Source organism: Pseudophryne corroboree, chromosome 6 (assembly GCF_028390025.1).
Source record: "Pseudophryne corroboree isolate aPseCor3 chromosome 6, aPseCor3.hap2, whole genome shotgun sequence".
Classification (NCBI taxonomy): domain Eukaryota; kingdom Metazoa; phylum Chordata; class Amphibia; order Anura; family Myobatrachidae; genus Pseudophryne; species Pseudophryne corroboree.
Genome location: NC_086449.1, coordinates 31759876 through 31777792, shown reverse-complemented (window position 1 = coordinate 31777792; position 17917 = coordinate 31759876). Strand labels below are relative to the sequence as shown.

General features: G+C 45.8%; 1 pseudogene; it reads left to right on the top strand.

Moving 5' to 3' along the window:
* LOC134934187 (vomeronasal type-2 receptor 1-like) overlaps positions 1–12855 on the top strand; it is an 86390-nt pseudogene extending 73535 nt beyond the window's left edge.
* Positions 12856–17917: the final 5062 nt, after the last annotated feature.

Below are 17917 nucleotides of genomic sequence, written 5' to 3'. Positions count from 1 at the left end.
GGTGTCACTCTTGAATCAAAACTGTCCATTGTTCCCAACATACAGAGGTCTATTTGCTAAGCATTGGAGATAAATAAAGTGGAGAGAGATAAACCGGATCCTGTCATTTTTCAAACACTGTCTGTAACATGGCAGTTAGGAGCTGATTAGCTGGTACTTTATCTCTCTCCACTTTATCTCTCTATCCAAGGCTTAGTAAATAGATTCCTAAATCCGTAACCTAACTGTGCTATTCACTGTACTGTACTTCTAATGGGCCCTAAACACTTTGCGATCCACCGCCAAGCTGCCCCGACGGCAGATACGGCCGACGGGCGACCCGGTGGCAGGGGGCAATGATGGGGGAGTGAAATTTCTTCACCCCCCCGGTCACCCGTCTCCATAGCAGTGCAGGCAAATATGGACGAGATCATCCATATTGTCCTGCATGCACAAGCGACGGGGCACCAGCGATAAACGAGCGCGGGGCCGCGCATCGTTCATCTCTGGTGCCTCCACACTGAAAGATATGAACTGTATCTTGTTCATTTATGAACAAAATAGTTCATATCTTTCAGTATTATCACCCAGTCTGTAGGGCCCATAAGAAATATATCCAAAAATTGCACGGAAACACAACACTGCAAATTTTTTTGAAAAGGTTCTAATTTTCCCCTCACAATGATTACTGCAATAGTCTTCTTACTCCTCTAAACAGACTGTCACCCCTACAGTCTACAGTATTAAGGGCCTAATTCAGACCTGATCTCTCTTGTGCAAAATCTCTAGGCGACTGATTATTGAATGATTGCGCATGGATACAGATCATAGTGCGCACGTGTGAGGCCAAACTGCAAAAGACATCAGCGTCTCTTTTGATCACTAGGCGAATGCAAGGTGATTGACAGGAAGTGGATGTTTGGGGGTGGTAACCGTCCGTTTTCTGGGAGTGTCAGGAAAAACGCAGGCGTTCCCAAGCGTTTTCAGGGAGGGTGTGTGACGTCAGCTCTTGCCCCGATCAGCCTGATTCTTTTGCACTGTAGGAGTAGGTCCCAGGCTACGTACAGACTGCACAGACTGGAAAAATCATTAGATGGTGAGTGAGTTGCAAACGGAATTGAAGCTGGCCGGCGCTTGCAAAGCTGTTCGCATGGCGTAAGCAGACTTGCACAGGGTAGATTTTCGCTCTGTCTGGGCGGCGACTATCCGATCCGATCCGGTCAGAATTAGGCCCTAAATGTTTTCTTACAAACATTCTTGTGCTGCTCTGTCAGTTCCTACATTGGTTGCCTGTATTTCATATATTTCAGTAAAAAATATTTCTGCTTACATATAAGTTTATCAACAAAACTACCCCAACATACTGTACATCTCTTTGCTTATCTAAAAGTATCTCCCAACTAGAGCCCTCCACTCTGCACAAGATCTATTTCTCTCATCCACATGTATTAATTTCTCCCATTCACAGTTACAGGACTTTTTTTTTAGGCTGCACCCATTCTATAGAATGCCCTCCCACACACAACAAGACTTTTCTCAAGCTTCCAATGTCACAGTGTTCCGGAACCTGACGCTCACTGACTGTTCTCTCTCCCTGGGCTGGCCTCCCTTCTGACCAGTGTTTCTTCTCTTCTGGCGTTAATGGGTGTTAATAGGCCTTGTAGTGTATTATCAACTTCTACTGCAGTGCGTACCAGTCCCCCTACTTGGGAACCCAAACTTGGGGCCAGACCTGCAAGCAGGGCACAGTGAAGCTCAAACCTCCTTTGTGGATCCCTGGTGCCTCTGTTCTAGGGTGGGTCATTCAGACCTGTTCGCACGCTAGCTTTTTTCGCTGCGCTGCAATCAGGTCAGAACTGCGCTTGCATATGCACCGCAATGTGCAATCGCGTCGCACGGGTACAAAGCGGATCGTTGCTGTGCGATGGGTTTTACGAAGAATCCATTCGCACAGCCGATCGCAAGGAGATTGACAGGAAGAAGGCGTTTGTGGGAGGCAACTGACCGTTTTCTGGGAGTGGTTGGAAAAATGCAGGCATGTCCAAGCGTTTACAGGGAGGGTGTCTGCCGTCAATTCCGGCCCCGAACAGGCTGAAGTGATCGCAGCGGCTGAGTAAGTTCTGGGCAACTCAGGAACTGCACAAAACTTTTTTGTACCGCTCGGCTGCACATGTGTTCGTACACTTGCAAAGCAAAAATACATTCTGCTATAGGCGGCGACTATCTGCTCGCAGCAGAGCAAAAACACCCTAGCGAGTGATCAGGTCTGAATTAGGCCCAACGTCTCAGCCAATCCAAAAGTACAGGTCAGCATCCATCAACCATCTGTGAGCTGTGACAATAAACCTTTAAGAGCTCACTAAAAACTCACATTTTCATACAAGATAATTGAATTCCAAAGACACTCAAAATACCCTTCATCAGCTATCCAATTACCTCCTTATTACACAGAACCGATGTGTTCTCTTTTCACACTCATACACCAGATGCCCCCAGGCCACCATTGCTACATAACTGAACCAAAAACATTAGCAACCTGCCAAGAACCTTAGCAATGCAGCTGAACCAATTTGCAATGTATTCAACTTATCCTCATACATCAAATTCCTATTTCCCAATAGATTATAAGCTTGAGAGCAGGGACCTCCTGCCTTTCTGTCTGACTATTATTGCCCAGTCTCGTCTTATCACTGCTTTGTTCCCAATTGTAACATGTTGGGAATGTGTATACAGTGGTGAAGTAATGTACACACCAGTGTAATTTGTAGTCGGTCCAGTCACAATTGGTTTATTAAATAAGTGATGGTACAACCGTACTCACTGTTATATTGTTGATGGCATGAAGTGGAGCAGGGTTCTGACTGCTCATGAGCCAGTGACTGTATACTGAATGCGGATATTGGTACAGGGTACTGGAACAGCGGCATCATGGGGTAAATGGTTGCAGGTCTCTTGGAGTGAAGAGGGAGACCTCCGTCTCCCACTATGCCATTCATATTCACTAACAAGATGGCACCGCAAATGCATAGTAGTAATAGTGGCAGCCATCTTGGTAAGGGAATGAAGCATCATCTGTTAAGTGCCGCGGTCCGCGGCGCCACTCGGTCTGCTTCCGAGCGACGCTCACGGCCGCCACACCTCCCTCCCTGCCCACCCGGCGCCTAGCAATGCCAGGACGCCGGGTCCCTGGCAACGCTAGGACGCCGGGCGTCCACAGCCGCTGGGTCCATGGCAAAGGGGACGCCTTTGGCGGACCGCGTTCCCCGTTGCCAGATAAGATTGATTAGTTGTTCGTGCAGCAGGGCAGCTGCACGGCAACTAGTAATTAGGGTCTGGGGGCTGGTCTGGCTGGCTCTCCGGTCATTGGACAGCAGGGCCTTTTTATGGGAGCCAGCACACTGCAGCCTCGCCGGTGATAGCTTCCTGTATGCTGTTCCTGCCTTGCAACGTCTGTTCCTGGTCAGCTGTATCTGGTCGATCCTGCTCCCTGTGCTCCTGAGTCAGGGCCTTTTTATGGGAGCCAGCACACTGCAGCCTCGCAGGTGATAGCTTCCTGTATGCTGTTCCTGCCTTGCAACGTCTGTTCCTGGTCAGCTGTATCTGGTCGATCCTGCTCCCTGTGCTCCTGAGTCCTGGAGTTCTGAAGCCGGTCCTGGGAATCCTTCCTGTCCAAGCGAACCTGTTGCAGTCATCTGGGGGTTCTCGTTTGTTGGGGTTCTCTCCCGGTTTCGTGAGTAGCGGCCTCTGCCGCGTGTTGCGGCCTTGGCCGCTTAGTTCTTGTGTTAATTTTGTACTGGTGGTTTTGCGTAGGTTTCCGCTTTTCACTGTCCTCCCTGGTACACGACGGTGCCGTGTGGGGGTGTGGACAGTGGTATCCTTTGTTGTTCTTTTCCTTTGGCGGTGTGCCGCACATATATTTAGTTTTAGGGTTGTTAGTAGCCCCTAGCTTTCTGTTTGCTTTAGTTAGAGGTCCCCTTGTTATTATCCTGTCTCGGTTCACGCCTTGTCTCACTCTAAGACCTGGGGTCATCGGAGTTGGGCAGACCTAATCCGCCCTTCAAACGCGGCTGCCGTGGGCCCAAGAAACCATAGTCACTCAGGCGTGAACTGACCACACGGGTGAAACAATGGAGGTAGGGTGCTAGGGGCTATTTCCGTACCACCCCTTATTTCAGCGTCACGTCCTGGTGCTCTGGACTCACTACGCAACATCTCTCTAGTTCTGAGCATCAGGAACGTAACATTATCACCGGCCACAAAACAACAACAAAAAAAATATAAAGAGTTATTTGTTTTTGGTGGGCCTTGAAATTCGGCCTCATGAATCCGGCAGTATTAGGACCGAATCCCAGGCAGCTTTTGGCCAACCAGATTCAGGAACTAACTCAGATGGTTCAGGATCTTACTCTTCGGGTGAGATCGCAGGAAGATCTTTTGCGAGCCTCCCCGAGTATGATTCCAGAACCAAAGATGCACCTTCCTGACCGTTTTTCAGGTAACCGAAAGGTTTTTTTTAATTTCAAGGAAGCTTGTAAGCTTTATTTTCGTTTAAGGCCCCGATCCTCTGGTACTGAGTCTCAACGGGTCGGGATTGTGATGTCATTACTACAAGGCGATCCGCAAACCTGGGCTTTTGAGCTAAAAGCCGATGATGTTGCCTTGCTTTCCGTAGATGCCTTTTTTAAGTCCTTAGGCCTTTTGTACAATGACCCTGATAGAGAAGCGTCGGCTGAGAGCCACCTGCGTGCACTTAAGCAAGGGAAAAATCCAGCAGAGGCGTATTGTACCGAATTTCGCCGTTGGTCGAACGACTGTGGCTGGAATGACCCGGCCCTGCGCAGTCAGTTTCGCCTCGGTTTATCTGAACTTATTAAAGACAGTCTCCTTCAGTACCCCGCTCCTGAGACTCTCGATAAACTCATGGAGCTCGCTATTAAAATAGATCGTCGTCTCCGAGAGCGGAGGGCTGAAAGAGGAACAACTTTTAGGCCTAGTCCTTGTGTTTATACCTGTCCAGAGGACGTCGAGGAGCCCATGCAAATGGGTCTCTCCCGGCTGTCCCCAGAGGAAAGAACCAGAAGATTAAGTTCTGGTCTCTATTTGTACTGTGGTGGTAAGGGACATTTTGCTCGCAACTGCCCAAACAAGTCGGGAAACGCTCTGACCAAGTGAATTGTGAGGGGGTTCACTTAGGTCTGCAGCTTATCTCCTCAAACGACTCTCTTCTAGTTCCTGTTAAGATTTCCTTTGGCAGCCTCAGTTCATTGGTGCCGGCCTTTGTCGACAGTGGAGCTGCAGGAAATTTTATGGATTTAACTTGGGCTAAGGCCTTAGGCATTCCTCAGATACCATTGAATAAACGAATCACCATGCACGGGTTAGATGGGGGTCCGCTTTCCAATGGGATAATTACTCACTGCACACCTCCAGTATTACTTACAGTAGGAGCTTTACATTCTGAAGAGATAGAATTCTACCTTACACATTGTCCGGCAGTTCCTGTAGTTTTGGGTCACCCTTGGCTTGCCTTTCATAATCCCACCATTGATTGGCGGTCCGGGGAGATTTCCCATTGGGGTCCTTTTTGTGTTAAGGAATGTATTTCCCATCCAGTCCGGGTTGCGGCAGTAGTCCCAGAACTTATTCCTGTGGAATATCAGGATTTTGCCGATGTGTTCTCCAAAGGCAATGCGGACATTCTGCCTCCCCATCGGTCCTACGACTGTGCAATAGAGTTAGTTCCAGGTGCCACCTTGCCTAAGGGGAGATTATATGCCCTGTCCGGGCCAGAAACCACGGCCATGAATAATTATATTCAGGAAAGCCTTAAGAAAGGTTTTATTAGGCCTTCTAAATCTCCATTGAGTGCAGGATTTTTCTTTGTTGAGAAAAAAGATGGGTCGCTTAGACCATGTATTGATTTTAGGGCCCTGAATAAGATCTCTGTGAAAAACACCTATCATTTGCCCTTAATTTCAGTGCTTTTTGATCAGTTACGCTCCGCCGTGATCTTTTCGAAAATTGATCTTAGGGGAGCTTACAACCTCATCCGAATAAAATCTGGGGATGAGTGGAAGACGGCTTTCAGCACTCAGTCAGGTCACTATGAATACCTGGTGATGCCGTTCGGCCTGTCAAATGCTCCGGCGGTTTTTCAAGACCTCATTAACGATGTTCTCCGTGACTTCCTTGGGAAGTTCGTGGTAGTTTATCTAGACGACATTTTGATATACTCTGAGTCTATGGAACAACATGTTACCCAGGTGCGTCTGGTTCTTCAAAAGTTACGAGAGAATCATTTATATGCTAAGCTTGAGAAGTGTGATTTTCACATCACAGAGGTGTCTTTCTTGGGGTATATTATTTCTCCCCAGGGATTTTTCATGGAACCGAAAAAGCTCCAGGCCATCCGTAATTGGGCGCAACCCACAAATTTAAAAGCAATTCAGCGCTTTTTAGGGTTTGCTAATTATTATAGGCGGCTCATTCATACTTTTTCTGACCTAGTCGCTCCCATAGTAGCTTTGACTAAGAAAGGAGCGAATCCCTCCAATTGGTCGCATGAAGCTGAGTTAGCCTTCCGGGCCTTGAAACAGGCCTTTGTCTCGGCTCCTGTCCTTAGACATCCTAATCCGGAGCTTCCCTTTATTGTGGAGGTTGATGCCTCAGAGGTTGGAGTGGGAGCAATCCTTTCTCAGGAAGATCCGGAGTCTCAGGAGTTACATCCTTGTGCTTTCATGTCCAGGAAATTCTCCTCCGCTGAATCCAACTATGACGTTGGTAATCGGGAATTACTGGCAGTAAAATGGGCTTTCGAGGAAAGGAGGCATTGGTTGGAGGGAGCTAGGCATACTATTACTGTTTTTACTGACAATAAGAACCTGCAATATATTGAATCAGCCAAACGACTTAATGCTCGGCAGGCACGTTGGGCATTGTTTTTTACTCGTTTCAGGTTTATAATTACCTTCAGGCCTGGTTCCAAGAATACGAAAGCTGATGCCCTGTCACGTTGCTTTCTTCCAGTTCACAATAGCAATCCTGTCACTACCCCCATTGTTCCATCTTCAGTCATCCGGGCAGGCCTCACACAGGATTCATTTACTCAGTTAAACCAGCTTCAACACCAAGCTCCTAGACTTACTCCTGCTGGTCGTCTTTTTGTCCCCGAATTTTTGAGAGGCACTGTTTTAACTGAGTTTCATGACAACAAAGTCTCAGGGCATCCGGGTATCACTAAGACCTTGGAGTTAGTCTCTCGCTCTGTGTGGTGGCCGAGTCTTTCTAAAGACGTTAAGGAATTCGTCCATTCCTGTCAGGTTTGTGCACAGCATAAGGTTCCTCGTTCATTGCCTATCGGGCAACTCATGCCTTTAGCCGTTCCTCTCAGGCCATGGTCTCATATTTCCATGGATTTCGTGGTGGACCTTCCCCTTTCAGCCGGATTGCGAGTCATTTGGGTAGTAGTGGACCGTTTTAGTAAAATGGCTCATTTCATTGCTCTTCCCCGATTACCCTCTGCTCAAGGGTTGGCAGTTTTGTTCCTCCGTCATGTGTTCAGGCTCCATGGTTTGCCCACTGATGTTGTCTCTGATCGGGGTCCGCAATTCATCGCACGATTCTGGAAATGTTTTTGTGCCTCATTGAAGATGAAACTGTCTTTAACATCTGGTTACCATCCACAGTCTAACGGGCAAACCGAACGAGTCAACCAGTCACTAAAACAATACTTACGCTTGTATTCGGCCAAACTCCAGAATGATTGGTCCGAGTTTCTTCCTTTGGCCGAATTTGCTTATAATAACTCTTGTCATTCCTCCACCAAGGAGTCCCCATTCTTTTCAGTCTTTGGTTTTCATCCTAGAGCCAATTCTTTTTTCCATCATTCTCCAGTTTCCCCGTTGTCCTTAACCTCCCATCTCAGAGCAATTTGGAGAAAAGTGCACCTTGCCCTCAGAAAAGCGGCCTTCCAAGAAAATAAATTTTCTGATAGACTCCGACGTCCTTGCACTTTTAAGGTGGGAGATAAGGTATGGTTGTCAACTCGTAACATCAAGCTCCGACAACCCTCGGCTAGACTGGGACCTAAATTTATTGGACCATTTCTTATTATTAAGAAGGTCAACCCAGTTGCTTTTCGGTTACGCTTGCCAAGATCTCTCAGAATTGGAAATACTTTCCACTGTTCCCTGTTGAAACAATGTGTTTCTTCCAGGAGATTTCCTCGGAGGACCTTCCAGGGTAGATCTCCAGTGGATGTGCAGGGACAACAGGAGTTCTTGGTAGAGAAGGTTTTAGATTCTAAAGTGTCCCGAGGCCGGCTTAATTTTTTGGTTCACTGGAAAGGCTATGGTCCGGAGGAAAGGTCTTGGGTCCTGGATAAGGATCTGCATGCCCCTAGACTCAAGAAGTTGTTCTTTCAGGAATTTCCTCAGAAGCCTGGCTTTAGGGGTTCGTTGACCCCTCCTCAAGGGGGGGTACTGTTAGGCGCCGCGGTCCGGGACGTCCTCCCAGCCCGGCGCCTAGCAACTAGGGACGCCGAGCGCACTTAGCCGCCGGGTCCCTAGCAACGCTGGGACGCCGTGCGCGCTGAGCCGCCGGCTCCCTAGCAACGCTAGGACGCCGTCCGCGCCGAGCCGCGGGGACCCTAGCAACGGGGACGCCACGGGCGGACCGCGTTCCCCGTTGCAGGGTGGGTTAATCACTATGCACACATGTTTCTGGTCGTGCAGCAGGGCAGCTGCACGACATTGGTGGTAATCAGGCTCTGGACTCTGATTCCTGCATGCTGCTCATGTTTAGTTTAGATCTGTTCCTGGTCTGCTGTGTCCGGTCGTTCCAGTCTTCAGAGTTCCTGAGTCTTGGTGTTTGTCATCTCATCCCAAGGAATTCTCCTGGTCCTCATTTACCTGTGACACTCTATTGAGGATCTCACTTGGTTTCGTGAGTGACGGCTCTGCCGTGTGCTGCGGCCTAGGCCGCTTAATATTGTTTGCTGGTTTTGGAGCATTTGCGGAGAGGTATCCGCTTCCACAGTCCTCTCCGGTACTCGGCGGTGCCGTGTAGGAGAGTGGACAAGTGGAGTATTTTGGTTGTCCTTTTCCCTGGCGGAAATCCGCACATACTCCGCACATACTTTAGTTTTAGGTTTGTTAGTAGCCCCTGGCCTTGTTGTTTAGTTAGAGGGCCCCTTGTTATCTCCCTGTCTCGGTTCAGGCTCCATGGTTTACCCATGGATATTGTCTCTGATCGGGGACCGCAATTCATTGCCCGTTTCTGGAAACGTTTTTGTGCCTCATTACATATGAAACTCTCTTTAACATCTGGGTACCATCCACAGTCTAACGGACAAACTGAATGTGTTAATCAATCGTTAAAACAGTATTTACGGCTATATTCGGCCAAACTTCAGAATGATTGGTCTGAATTTCTTCCTTTGGCCGAGTTTGCCTATAATAACTCTTGGCATTCTTCCACCAAGGAGTCTCCATTCTTTTCGGTCTTGGGCTTTCATCCTAGAGCCAATTCTTTTTACCCTCATTTTCCAGTCTCTTCGTTGACCTTAACTTCCCATCTCAGAATGATCTGGAAAAAGGTGCACCTTGCCATTAAGAAGGCTGCCTTCCGAGAAATAAAATTCTGATAGGTTCCGACGCCCTTGCACTTTTAAGGTGGGAGATAAGGTGTGGTTGTCAACCCGCAACATCAAGCTCCGACAACCCTCGGCTAGATTGGGACCCAAATTTATTGGACCGTTCCTAGGCCCTCATTCCGAGTTGATCGGTCGCAAGGCGAATTTAGCAGAGTTACACACGCTAAGCCGCCGCCTACTGGGAGTGAATCTTAGCTTCTTAAAATTGCGACCGATGTATTCGCAATATTGCGATTACTAACTACTTAGCAGTTTCTGAGTAGCTCCAGACTTACTCTGCCTGTGCGATCAGTTCAGTGCTTGTCGTTCCTGGTTGACGTCACAAACACACCCAGCGTTCGCCCAGGCACTCCCACCGTTTCTCCGGCCACTCCTGCGTTTTTTCCGGAAACGGTAGCGTTTTCAGCCACACGCCCCTGAAACGCCGTGTTTCCGCACAGTAACACCCATTTCCTGTCAATCACATTACGATCGCCGGAGCGAAGAAAAAGCCGTGAGTAAAAATACTTTCTTCATAGTAAAGTTACTTGGCGCAGCCGCAGTGCGAACTTTGCGCATGCGTACTAAGCGGATTTTCACTGCGATGCGATGAAAAAGAACGAGCGAACAACTCGGAATGAGGGCCCTTATCGTTAAGAAGGTCAATCCAGTTGCTTTTCGGCTACGCTTGCCCAAATCACTCAAAATTGGCAATACTTTTCACTGTTCCCTTCTTAAGCAATATATTTCTTCCAGGAGATTCCCTCGGAAGACTTCCCAGGGTAGACCTCCGGTGGATGTTCAGGGGCAACAAGAGTTCCTGGTGGAGAAGATTTTAGATTCCAAAGTTTCTCGGGGCCGGCTTTATATTTTGGTTCACTGGAAAGGCTATGGCCCGGAAGAAAGGTCTTGGGTCCTGGATAACAATTTACATGCCCCTAAACTTAAGAGATTATTCTTTCAGGAATTTCCTCAGAAACCCGGCTTTAGGGGTTCTTTAACCCCTCCTCAAGGGGGAGGTGCTGTTAGGTGCCGCGGTCCGCGGCGCCGCTCGGTCTGCTTCCGAGTGACGCTCCCTCCCTGCCCGCCCGGCGCGTACTGTAGCCGCCGGGTCCCTGGCAACGCTAGGACGCCGGGCATCCACAGCCGCTGGGTCCATGGCAACGGGGACGCCATTGGCGGACCGCGTTTCCCGTTGCCAGATAAGATTGATTAGTTGTTCGTGCAGCAGGGCAGCTGCACGGCAACTGGTAATTAGGGTCTGGGGGCTGGTCTTGCTGGCCCTCCTGTCATTGGCCAGCAGGGCCTTTTTATGGGAGCCGGCACACTGCAGCCTCGCCGGTGATAGCTTCCTGTTTGCTGTTCCTGCCTTGCAACGTCTGTTCCTGGTCAGCTGTATCTGGTCGATCCTGCTCCTGAGTCCTGGAGTTCTGAAGCCGGTCCTGGGAATCCTTCCAGTCCAAGTGAACCTGTTGCAGTCATCTGGGGGTTCTCGTTTATTGGGGTTCTCTCCCAGTTTCGTGAGTAGCGGCTTCTGCCGCGTGTTGCGGCCTAGGCCGCTTAGTCCTTGTGTTAATTTTGTACTGGTGGTTTTGTGGAGGTTTCCGCTTTTCACTGTCCTCCCAGGTACACGACGGTGCCGTGTGGGGGTGTGGACAGTGGTATCCTTTGTTGTTCTTTTCCTTTGGCGGCGTGCCGCACATATATTTAGTTTTAGGGTTGTTAGTAGCCCCTAGCTTACTGTTTGCTTTAGTTAGAGTTCCCCTTGTTATTATCCTGTCTTGGTTCACGCCTTGTCTCACTCTAAGATCTGGGGGCATCGGAGTTGGGCAGATCTAATCCGCCCTTCAAACGCGGCTGCCGTGGGCCCAAGAAACCATAGTCACTCAGGCGTGAACTGACCACACGGGTGAAACAATGGAGGTAGGGTGCTAGGGGCTATTTCCGTACCACCCCTTATTTCAGCGTCACGTCCTGGTGCTCTGGACTCACTACGCAACATCTCTCTAGTTCTGAGCATCAGGAACGTAACATCATCCCCTAAGAAGCCATGTTGGAGACTGTGCAGTAGTGCACTCCTATACTAACACTCCCTCTCGCTACAAGCTATTCAAACATAAAATGTAAAAAGAAAGTTAATAACTAACTAACTAACTAACTAAATAAATAAATAAAATAATTATTCAAAATTGCATAAAGTTTTAATAACAATGTTTTCTTAGTTTTAGTAGATGTAGGAAATCAACATTATAAATGTATTCAGAATGTTTATTTTCAACATCACACAACACATTAATGACATGAAGACGTGTAACATAAACATATTTTTCTATCTTGCAGATGCAATTAATTGCTTGAGGTGTCCATGGGATCAGTGGCCAAATAATGAGAAATCCAGATGTCTCCCAAAATCCATGGAGTTTCTTTCCTATGAAGATGCATTAGGAGCAATTTTAGCTGCAGTCAGCATAATATCCTCACTTATTCCTGCTATTATTTTGAGACTTTTCATCCTGCATAGACAAACACCTATAGTGAAAGCCAATAATTACTCTCTAAGTTGTCTTCTACTGATGTCTCTGTGTCTCTGCTTCCTGTGCTCTTTAGTATTTATAGGTTACCCCCACCACCAGAAGTGTCTCCTGCGTCAAGTACTGTTTGGTCTGGCCTTCACTTTGTGCATCTCAAGCATTTTGGCTAAGACTATCCTGGTGGTGTTTGCCTTTATGGCCACTAGACCAGGCAGCAATGTGAGGAGATGGATGAGCCCCCAAGTGTCCTACATGATTATTATTACCTGTTTCCTGTTACAACTCATCTTGTGCATCACTTGGATGTCCACAGCTTCTCCATTCCCACAATATAACACTGAAACTAACCCTGGACTCATCATTGTTGAGTGTGATGAGGGTTCTCCCATTGCCTTCTGGACCATGTTGGGTTACCTCTTTCTTCTGGCCACCATTAGTTTCATTGTTGCCTTCCTGGCTCGGAGACTTCCTGACAGCTTCAATGAGGCCCAGTTTATTACCTTCAGCATGCTGGCCTTCCTCAGTGTCTGGGTGTCCTTTATCCCGGCCTCCCTCAGTGCTCAGGGTAAATACACGGTGGCCATGGAGATATTTGCCATCTTGGCTTCCAGTTGGGCTCTGGTGATCTGTATGTTCCTGCCTAAATGTTTCATCATAGTGTTCAGACCATACATGAATTCCAGGGAACATCTCATGAGGAAGGAAAGACAATAGTTCTATTGTAGAAAACAATTAAAACTTTGGTGAATTATTTTATAAACATTATTTTAATAAAGTCATGTATATTGTAACTGTAAAAGTGTATTTGAAAGGCCTTGTAAGGATTTATGCCTCTTTATGGGGTCTATTTACTAAGCCTTGGATGAAGATAAAGTGGACGGAGATCAAGTTCCAGCCAATCAGCTCCTAACTGTCATGTTACAGGCTGGGTTTAAAAAATGATCGTTAGGAGCTGGTTGGTTGGGACTTTAACTCCGTCCACTTTATCTCCATCCAAGGCTTTAGTAAATGGACCCCCCTATGTCTTGAAAAGTTAAACAAGAGAGGGAGCAATACAATCTGTAGCGAGTACAATAAATCAATTTTCACCCACATACTGTCTCTTTGGAGGTTGAGACAGCCTCAGAAATGACTGCCAGCAGACGGGTTGCTCTACGCATTGGGAGATTTTAAGCAAAGACCTTTTAATTGTAAAATAAAAAGTTTTACTTTTTTTTTTATAATAAAAAGTTGTTTTGGACTATGCAACAGTGGTATGGTGTTCCCCGGACAAATTGTACTTCACAATCTGATGGATAAATATCATTTGGCATTGTATAAAGTCTAGTAGAGGAGCAATAGAGGTCTCAGGCTGCTATTCATGGTTTGCCATGAGCCCCTTAGTTTGAAATAAAATCTTGTCACAACATACAATATCATTCTAGACCAGCGTTTCCTAAACTCCTCCATTACAGTCCGGGTTTTAAGGACATCCATGATTGTGCACAGGTGACTTAGGGCCTAATTTAGACCTGATCACAACAGCAACATTTTTCTCTAATGGGCAAAACCATGTGCACTGCAGGTGGGGCAGAAGTAACATGTTTAGAGAGAGTTAGATTTGGGTGGGGTGTGCTCAAACTGAAATCTAAATTGCAGTGTAAAAATAAAATAGGCAGCATTTACGCTGCACAGAAACAATATTACCCACCCAAATCTAACTCTTTCTGCACATGTTACAGGTTGAGTATCCCATATCCAAATATTCCGAAATACGGAATATTCCGAAATACGGACTTTTTTGAGTGAGACTGAGATAGTGAAAACGTTGTTTTCTAATGGCTCAATGTACACAAACTTTGTTTAATACACAAAGTTATTAAAAATATTGTATTAAATGACCTTCAGGCTGTGTGTATAAGGTGTATATGAAACATAAATGCATTCTGTGCTTAGATTTAGGTACCATCACCATGATATCTCATTATGGTATGCAATTATTCCAAAATACGGAAAAATCCCATATCCAAAATACCTCTGGTCCCAAGCATTTTGGATAAGGGAGACTCAACCTGTATATATGCCTACCCTGCAGTGCACATGGTTTTGCCCATTAGAGAAAAATGTTATTTTGCAATCATCCTTGAATTAGGCCCTATGTAGACAAAAGTGATTGAACACTAACAGCAAATACATTGAAATTTTGTTGACATCAGCACTTTTTTGGTCCACCATGTGGACATTCTTCTTGGCAAACTGTCCACAAGTTCCTGGACAACAGCAGCCGGTATGTTTTGCCATTCCACCTTAAGTACAGTGACCAACTGCGACATGGAAGAAGATCGAGCCAGTCTAGAATGCACCCGTTGCTTCAATTCGTCCCAGAGGTTCTCAGTGGGGTTAAGATCTGGACTCTGAGCTGGCCAGTCCACCGTAACCAAATCTTTCGTAAACCAGTCCAGCATCGCCCTGGAAACATGACATCGAGAAGCCTACGATGATGCCCTTTTCAAACTCGGTTAGATCCTTCCGGCAAGCCATTTCATTAGCAAAATGATTCAATCAGTGCTCCTCAACCCATTTCACCTACCCAGCCTAGTGTAAGTAGTGTTTTTTTCAGGTTTACCCAACATTGTTAGGAACCCCGAAAAGTGCTGCTATAAACCAAGGTTATGATTGCTAGTGTTGGTACCACTTTTGGCAGGTGGGCTCATACCATTTCTTTGAAATGTATTTAAATCTTGCTGGAGTCTCATGTGATGACTACTCTACAGTTGCTACTGAATGTCTGCTTCAGTTAATAGTTTCTCAGTCATAGGATGTAGGTGCAAAAATCTTCATTATTCAGTTTCATTCTGATCTGGACATGGTTGGACTGGCCCACAGGGGTGCAGGGGAAACCACCGGTGGGCCCTACTGCCTGGGGGCCCATCCCCTTCTCTAGGGATCAGGTTCCAGACTGTACTGTTACTAATCTAGTACATTATCATGCATGCACTACTGTATTTACTGTTTATATTTATCTAAGGGACCAACCCAATGGTTAGGCAAACCAATGTGGCGGCTGGGCACACCACCTCTCGAGACTGGCCACACCCCTAAACATGGGCCTCTAACACTGTATCCCCCTGGTGGGCCCTACATGCCCCAGTCCCACCCTGGATCTGGACAAGCTTTACACTGTTTTGTACTGTGACATTCTCCACTTGATCAGTATTCTTTATTGTGATTACATGCTTTTATTTCCACTCAAAATATGTCAAATGAAATGTCAGAACTGTTTGTTGTAAGAGTTTTTTGTGTATCATCAATCTTTGGGATCTCTACCAGATAGCATGGACAACTGCAATGTAGACCTATATAACTACAGTATAATCTAAACAAGCAATTAGATCATTTGTCAAACTAAAGAAAAAGAATAATTTTCAGCACCTGACTGTGTATTTCCATTCATTGACGTGTTTTGGTTGATCATGCTACAACCCCAGTTCTTCTGTCCTTTGTGGTCTCCTCTGTGTCATGTCAGATCCCTCTGTAGTCTTTATTGAGTAAAGAAAGACATTAGAGACAGACTCAACTGCACAGTCACCCTTCACTCAACTGTGCAGTCACCCTTCGTTTCTTATGCCATTAATTAAAATGAGAATTCATAAAAATTTCCTCAGCAGAATAGAGAGACAACCATTTAGGGACATGGAACCTTGTATTTTACCAGATCCAAGCATCATCATCATCATCATCATCATCATCATCATCATCATCATCATCATAAGCATCATCAATCATTGTTTTCCTAAATGTCAAACATACAGTAAGCTTCTTGTCCAACTTAATCAATTGTTTCCCTATAAGCTTATAAAAACATTGAACTGGTCTCCACAAAAATATTACGAGAGATGATAGGGCACACACCATCCATAAGTGCAGTGAAAAACAGAAATAGTACTGTACAGTACATCAAATACTCATTATATTCCTTGTGGAAAAGTCCTCTGATAGTAAGTACTGGTCCTTCATGCCTCTCATCCTTCACACGTTTGGTTTCCATGGCACTTTTGTATGCTGTGTTGTGTAACTCTAGTTGAACCCCTCTGCTTTGTTCTAAACTAATAGTTTTAGTTTCAACTTCATTAATAATTAAATTGGTCTGTAGCTGGGAGGTAAACTTTCACCTCTATTATTTGCCCTCATTCTGAGGCCACTTCATCCAGGATACATATTATTTCAAGGTATAAAGTTGGGTCCTTAAAACAACAAGCTGTATTTATAGAGTATGCAGATGGCATCATCCACATGTTCACCAAACCCGTTGACTCTCTCCCCTCATTGCTTAATGAACTGTATTCTTATAGAATATATCCCCAAGATAAAAAATGAATTCTGAAAAAATAGAAGCGATTTGCGGTGTTTGTGTTGCCTCCTTTGTGTTCAAAAGTAATTTCATGGTTCATTTGATCTGGGAAAAGCTCTAGAGTCCATCTTGTGATCTTGTACAGGTTGGGTGGCAATATTCGAAACCCTAAACACTGTTGAAGCCAGAGAATGCTACTGTGCATATTCCATATTGGCTCCTTTTGCGAGGTTTCAATCTTTAGCCAAGCTGACCACCACCTGTATTTCCACACATGCTTGTTGCATCTTGCAGTGTGTTAGAGAACCAGTGGGACATGGATGTGTTCCACTTAGCACCAAAGAGACCCTGCCATTACTGTTGAGCCATCTTGCTACAACCACTGATACTGCTTGGATTCTGCATTGTAGCCTCATACTGGTTGGGGACCTGTATGTTCCGCTCAAGCTCCGCTATATGCTGAGAATCTGTATATGCATAATTGTGAGTATGACTGTACAAACCACATTATTGCTGAATAAACCACCCCACTGGTTAAGTACTGACTTGGCTGTTCATCAGTGGCTGACTCCACTGATGTTTTCCATTGCTCTGCCATACCACTGCCATTTGTACATACGTATTTCAACAAAAATATGTCCACTTCCTGGAATTGCTGACTCTTCTCTTTGGTTATGGACCCATTTTATTTTGCCTTTTGGACAAAGCATAATATTAGGAACTTATGGGATGTTCCACCATTGAGATGCTTCTCTCAGTTCTTGGACCTTTGGGACTATTTTGACATCCTACCTAGGAACATGGGTTAATATATATTTTTTGTATGGCTTTCTACTTGGTCACAATCGGCCTGAAAAAAAAACCCCTATATGAACTAGCATAGGAGGTGGACATGTGGGAGAACTTAGACCAAGAGGACTAAACTCAGATTATGGAGAAAACCATACAGCAATCCATAGGTGTCTCACTGCACTATAGACTCTCAGATTCTTTTTTCTTTATACTCCTAGGCCAAATGTTTCCTATTGAGATGATCCACAAAAATGATTAAAGTAAGAAGAGTGTGCTTACACAAAGAAACAACACTGTATATATATTTTTTTGTCTTTGCACATTATCATTGAGGCATTAGCAGACCCTCTTCACAGTTGCAGTGGATTATCATAGTGGGTGGCAAAAGTCCTTCTGTGCCAACAAAGTTGTGTTTACTTGCCACACTTACATGCAGTTATGTGGTCATAACCCCAATTCATTAATGTAGCTATTTCTTGGTACCTACAAGCACTGTTTTTTCCTGTCACATTGACCAGAAAAGAAGGAAAGTTACCCATGAAGTGGGGAGAAGTGAAAGATGAGAGGGAAGACGATACTGTACAACTGGGAGTAAAATGAGGAGATAAAGGGGGGTATTCAATTATTTTAAAAGTCAGTTGGGTGCCTGTTTTT